Genomic DNA, 6,813 nt, shown 5'->3' on the forward strand with positions numbered 1-6,813 from the left:
TGTATTGCAGATTCTGACCTGTAACCCTTCCACTACACCATGATACACTTCACAAAGTCCCACTAACGACCATAAAATTCTATCTACCACTGCACCACATCGGTCTACACTACAGACGGTAAATCAACCATTGACTCCCCTTACTCCAACATACAATCAACACTAACAAATTGCTCCTAATAATATATTTTCTTACCCTAATCTACCACGCATTAACAACCCCTCTCACAGACAATAACGTAATCACAATACACAAAACATATAGACAACCTAAAAACAACACACCTGCTTAATCTTATCTTGTCAACCTACTCTCTATGTGACAAATATTGTAACTTCCACTCTGGAATGGCGAATGCCATAATGGAGCATTGTAAGCCACATTGAGCCTGCAAATAGGTGGGAAAATGTGGGATACAAATTCAACAAAATAAATAAATAAATGATGTTTTCTCCTTTTATCAAACCTCCTTGGATCAGATGGCACCCATAATCGTTAAGAACAGGTTGATCGGTTTTACCCCCAATACTTTTGTACAGTGCTGTGCTTTGAAAACCTGGCCTAGGGGAACCCCACAGCAGTCATGGCTCCAGGATATCCACAATGACTATGGAGATACAGGAGGCAGTGTATTAAAAATGATCTAATGAATATTCATTGTGGAGATCCTGAAAACCTGACTGGCTGGAGTTCCCCTAAAGAACTGGTAGTGTCAGAATCCAGCTTCTCTACAGCAGGGTTAACCTAGTCTGCGGGCCACACCAAGCCATTCAGGATCTCCACAATGAATATGCATGAGACCGGTTTGCATACAACGAAGATAAATTATATATGCACTATCTCATGTATATTCATTGTGGAGAGCTGGAAAACCTGACTGGCTGGGTTTGTCCAAAAGACTGGGTTGCGAACCCCTGGTCTAGAGCAGTAGTTTTCTACCCAGTCCTACATGATCACCAGGCCAGTTGGGTTTTCAGGATATCTACAATGAATATGCTTGACAGTGTATGCAAATCTCTTTCATGCATATTCATTGTGGAGGTACTGAAAACCTGACTGACCCAATGGTCGCTGCGCACTAGTTGAAAACCACAGGTATAGAGCAGTGGTTCTCAAACTTGTCATGGGGGAAACCCAGCCAGTCGGGTTTTCAGGATATCCAAAATGAATATTCATGAGACTTGTATACACCTCCTCTGCATGCAAAACTCTCATGAATATTCATTGTGGATATCTTGAAAACCTAACTGGCTGGGAGTTCTCCCCCCCCCCCCCCCCCCCCTCCGAGGTTTGGGAACCACTGCTCTGTACCAGTGGTTTTTAACCCAGTCCTCAGGGCGCACCTGGTCAATTGGTTTTCAGGATTCCTACAATGAATATTCATGAGTTATTTTCATGCCCTACCTCTAGTGTATGCAAATCTCTCTCATGCATATTCATTGTGGATATCCTGAAAACCTGTGTCGACTTCAACCTGGGATGACTTCCCTATGAAGAAAGACTAGGGAGACTAAGGAGGCTAGGGCTATACAGCTTGGAGAAGAGACGGCTGAGGGGAGACATGATAGAGGTATATAAAATAATGAGTGGAGTGGAACAGGTGGATGTGAAGCTTCTGTTCACGCTTTCCAAAAATACTAGGACTAGGGGGCATGTGATGAAACTACAGTGTAGTAAATTTAAAACAAATCGGAGAAAATTTTTCTTCACCCAGCGCGTAATTAAACTCTGGAATTCGTTGCCGGAGAAAGTGGTGAAGGCGGTTAGCTTAGCAGAGTTTAAAAAGGGGTTGGACGGTTTCCTAAAGGACAAGTCCATAAACCGCTACTAAACGGACTTGGAAAAATCCAAAATTCCAGGAATAACATGTATAGAATGTTTGTACGTTTGGGAAGCTTGCCAGGTGCCCTTGGCCTGGATTGGCCGCTGTCGTGGACAGGATGCTGGGCTCGATGGACCCTTGGTCTTTTCCCAGTATGGCATTATGTACTTATGAGGACTGGGTTGAAAATCTCTGATCTAGACCATAATTCCCAAGTCCAGTATTGGAGTACCCGCCTTGGTAGTCAGGTTTTCAGGATATCCACAATGAATATGCATGAACTTGATTTGCATATAATAGAGGCAGTGCATGCAACTCAAGGCATGCATATTCATTGTGAATATCCTGAAAATATGCCTAGCAAGGGGTACTCCAGGACTGGACTTGGGAATCACTGCTCTCAAGAAACCAGATCTGTAAGCCTAGAGCTGCAACAGTGAGTATACCCAGGCCTAGCTCAGCCTGTCCAGACTCCATTGAGCTTCACCAATGCTACACTGCCACATTGTTTTAAGCAGGACCTGAAAAGAGTGTCAAAAAAGAGAGGACCAATAGCAATCTAGCAGCACATACCAGAAGCCAACAGACTCTCAGCTTAGTGGCCACCATGTTCTTTATGTGCATCATTTGAACCCTTAACTACAAGCCTACAAGAATGTTACATGACTTTTGCTGAGGTAGTTAGCCAAATCTACAACTGACCAACTTGAAGATAATTTTACAGGATTGGGTGCCTTGAGGGAATACATTAACCAGGATGGTATTTGACCCAGCCATCTTCCGGTGCATCACATACAAGCTGTGGACATCAGAGGCATAGCTGTAGCTGGGCCAAGCCTAACCACTTTGAACTCAGGTCCCCTGGCCGAAGACTTATGGCATCTCTCCCTCTACTCCCACCAGTTGACTGGGGGTCTCAACTCCACTCCACAACGCCCCTGTACCTTTTAAATTGTGTTCTTCACTGGCAGCAAGCAGTGCCTCATACCCACTTCTCATGCTGGCACCTAGCCTTTCCTTTGATGCAACTTCCTGTTTGTAGAACCAGAAAGTTGAATCAGAGGGAAAGCTTGGGGCTGGCACAAGCATTAGGTCAGAGTCATTGTCGGTGAAGAACTGAAGGACTTAAAAGGTACATGAGAGTGGGGTTTAGAGACCTCCAATCACCTAGGGGAGGGAGGGAGATATGCTGGGTGGTGTTCTTGTGCCCACCCACAATTGTATCTGGCTACACCCCTGGGGGGCATACCTACTGATTTCACTCAGCCTGCCTATAGGAGGTAATCCTGCAAATATTTAAGAAATAAAGGCCAAACATCAATCTGTATATTGGTCTTTATCTCTACATATTAAGTAGAGGAGTGTGGTAGCCGTGCTAGTCCACTCTTAAGGTTATCAATAGAAATCAAACAAAATAAAACATGGAAAAGAAAATAAGATGATACCTTTTTTATTGGACATAACTTAATACATTTCTTGATTAGCTTTCGAAGGTTGCCCTTCTTCCTCAGATCGGAAATAAGCAAATGTGCTAGCTGACAGTGTATATAAGTGAAAACATTCAAGCATTACTGACAGTCTGACAGGGTGGGAGGAGGGGGGTGGGTAGGAAGTATGCATGGGGCCATCAAAGCATATCATTGATATTCTAACAGGATGGGTGTGGATAGGTGAGGGGGGGGGGGGGTGATCAACAGAGACATACAGCTTTCTGGGGTTCCTAGCCCATTATAAACCATAAAGCTGTATGTCTCTGTTGATCACCCCCCCCTCACCTATCCACACCCATCCTGTTAGAATATCAATGATATGCTTTGATGTCCCCATGCATACTTCCTACCCACCCCCCTCCTCCCACCCTGTCAGACTGTCATAGTAATGCTTGAATGTTTTCACTTATATACACTGTCAGCTAGCACATTTGCTTATTTCCGATCTGAGGAAGAAGGGCAACCTTCGAAAGCTAATCAAGAAATGTATTAAGTTATGTCCAATAAAAAAAGGTATCATCTTATTTTCTTTTCCATGTTTTATTTTGTTTGATTTCTATCTCTACATATTGAAATGGGACTAAGGCAGCCACATGCTATTATTCAAATTTTTTGCGGCACCATCTTGTGTCTAACATATGTATGTGGACAATCTTTAATAAACTGGAATAATTCACACTCCTGAGTGAAAATGATATGCAATTGCTCTTCTCGTTTCAGGATGAATTGTGAAGTTAACATTGGTACAAACAGCAGTATGTGTCCGACAATCATTATAGCTGGAAGAAAAGTGATAATGAAACAAGACTAACCTTTCCACCAGGTTCTAAGCATGCAATGTTCATCTGTCTTCTTAAAGAACCTAACTCTGCAAAGATGAGCATCTAATTTTCCGATTCCATTCACATCTGCTGGGACATGTGCACGTTCAGCCAAGATCACTTACAGCCAGAATACAGAAGCGGTAGCACAGGAAATTATGTGCACTCAATGAGTTGGTATGCCCAGTTGATGCCAACAATCTTTTATTCATGCACTGAAAATGAATGTGACATACTTGGGATGGAGGCTCAGCTACTTTTGCTATTGATATATTTTAAATGTTTGCCGTGTTATGTTACCATCAGTAATTAAGTCCTCCAATACTACTGAGGACAAGTTTTTAACAGCCTGCATAGGTGCAGCTAATTTCCCCAAAGAAAACCACCTGTGTAACTTCTTGATGTAGAACTATACCGCAGGAAATGGATTTGAAAATTACTTCATGTGACGTAGTTAATTTATAGGCCATTTGGGCCTGATATTTAAAACTATTTCACCAGCCAGGAACAGCTCCTGGTCAGCATTTTAGCACCTAACCACAGATCTTCATTGAAAAATAACGTTATATGTCGCTGAACATCTGCACTTAACGGCTAGGCTCTAACAGGATAGATCATGTGTCAGTTGGCTATGTTTAGCAGGCCTATCTTTAACCGCTAAGCACTTAACCAGATAAGTTGCTGTGGTCAAAAAATTAAGCCTCTATCATATCTCTCCTCAGCCGTCTCGTCTCCAAGCTAAAGAACCCTAACCGCTTTAGCCTTTCCTCATCATTTTCGTTGCCCTTCTTTGTACCTTTTCTAATTCCACTATATCTTTTTTTGAGATGCGGTGACCAGAATTAAGACAGTATTCGAGATGCAGTCACATCATGGAGCAATACAAATGATAACATCCTTATTTTTGTTTTGCATTCCTCTCAAGGTTATCAATAGAAATCAAACATGGAAAAGAAGACTAACACGGCTACCGCATTCCTCTCAGAAACTAACATTCTATTTGCTTTCTTAGCCGCCAGGCTTCTTAGCAGAAGGTTTTAATGTATCATCAACAAGGTTTTAATGTATCATCAACAATGACACCTAGATCCTTCTCCTAGACAGTGACTCCTACTTTGGAACACTGCATCATTTAGCTATAGTTTGGGTTCCTCTTTCTCATATGCATACTTTGCACTTGCTCACATTAAATGTCATTTGCCATTTGGACACCCAGTTTTGTAAGGTCCTCTTGTAATTTTTCACAATCCTCTTGCGATTGAATAACTTTGTGTTGTCAGCAAATTGAATTAGCTCACTAGTTATTCCCTTTTCTAGATCATTTATAAATGTGTTAAAAAGCAGCAGTCCCAGCACAGACCCCTGGGGAACCCCACTATCTACCCTTCTCCATTGAGAATACTGACCATTTAAACCCTACACTCTGTTTTCTATCCTTTAACCAGTTTTTAATCCACAATAGAACACTCCTATCCCATGACTCTCCAATTTCTTCTGGAGTCTTTCATGAAGTACTTTGTCAAATGCCTTTTGAAAATCCAGATACACAATATCAACCAGCTCACTTTTATCCATATGTCAACTGTGTGTGCATTTCTGGACATTTTTTATAGGTGCCCTGTTAAATAATTTACTCACTACATCACATGAAACTATGTGTAAAGTGACTGTAACCTGTTTTTTTTTTCTACACTGAAAATAAATTTAATTTTGAAAAAGACAATGAGAATTTTGGTTTGAGACACTATAGAATATACACCAGTCAAGCCTGTATAACCTTTATCTGGAAAACAGCTCTGAGCTGCATCTTCCTTACATCAAAACCGAATTGGCTTAAAAGAAAATTTTTGACTGAAATGAGCCAGGCACCAACAACATTAAGCCCTGTTAGTATCAAGGCCTTGCTCTTCTTCCCTCTCACATTCCTCAGCTCCAGCCCCTAACAGTTCACCACTGGTCTGGATCACCATGTCAACCACCCCATCTTCCTTTCCAAGAGTCCCCTGCTGCAAACCTTGCTCCGTCTCCCTGGCATATTCCCATAGTGCATGCAGAACGTTACACTTTGGATTTATGGTCTCGGGGAAACAGCAGAAAGCCATGTGAACCCATTCTGTCGAAGCAACAGACAACACCTTTCTGTCTATTTAATGCAATTGTATACCATTCTCACATGGCCAAGTTAAAAAAAAAAAAAGGGGGGGGGGGGGAACTTAGGGGTCAGGGATTAAGGTACACGTAAGTCAAACGCTGATACTGGAGATCTCAACAGAAATATATTTGACTGATACTGACGCTGTTGTATTGAATGTAAAACAAGGTATCTGTTCTGAATGACCATCATCAATCTCCAATGGTTGAACTATAACAATAAATTGGTAAGACAATTTGGTTCTGGGGACTAGGGTGGGAAAGGGGGGGGGGGTGAAAATGGTAAAAATGTTGATGATGGAAGTTAGTGTGGTAAATCTACAATTACATTGTGTTATCTGAGTTGTAAATGTCAGAATTAACCGCTATGTTTACAATAAACATTTTTGAAACATAATGCAATTGTATAGCTTGTTGGTCTTATTTCTGTATTTGTAACATCATTTAAGACGGGGTGGAACAAACCCCCGAGACCAGTTTGTTAGAGTAACAAACGTTTCCCCCGGCACCTGGGATTTGTGTGTCCTG

At 41.8% G+C, this 6,813-nt stretch overlaps 1 protein-coding gene across 1 annotated transcript in view; it reads left to right on the plus strand.

Annotated features, from left to right (window-relative positions):
• The window catches only part of LOC115481413 (alanyl-tRNA editing protein Aarsd1-like), a 194,239-nt gene that overhangs the window by 44,347 nt on the left and 143,079 nt on the right, over window positions 1–6,813 (plus strand). The window lies entirely within an intron of this gene.

This window comes from Microcaecilia unicolor, chromosome 12 (assembly GCF_901765095.1).
Source record: "Microcaecilia unicolor chromosome 12, aMicUni1.1, whole genome shotgun sequence".
In the NCBI taxonomy this organism is placed as follows: Eukaryota; Metazoa; Chordata; class Amphibia; order Gymnophiona; family Siphonopidae; genus Microcaecilia; species Microcaecilia unicolor.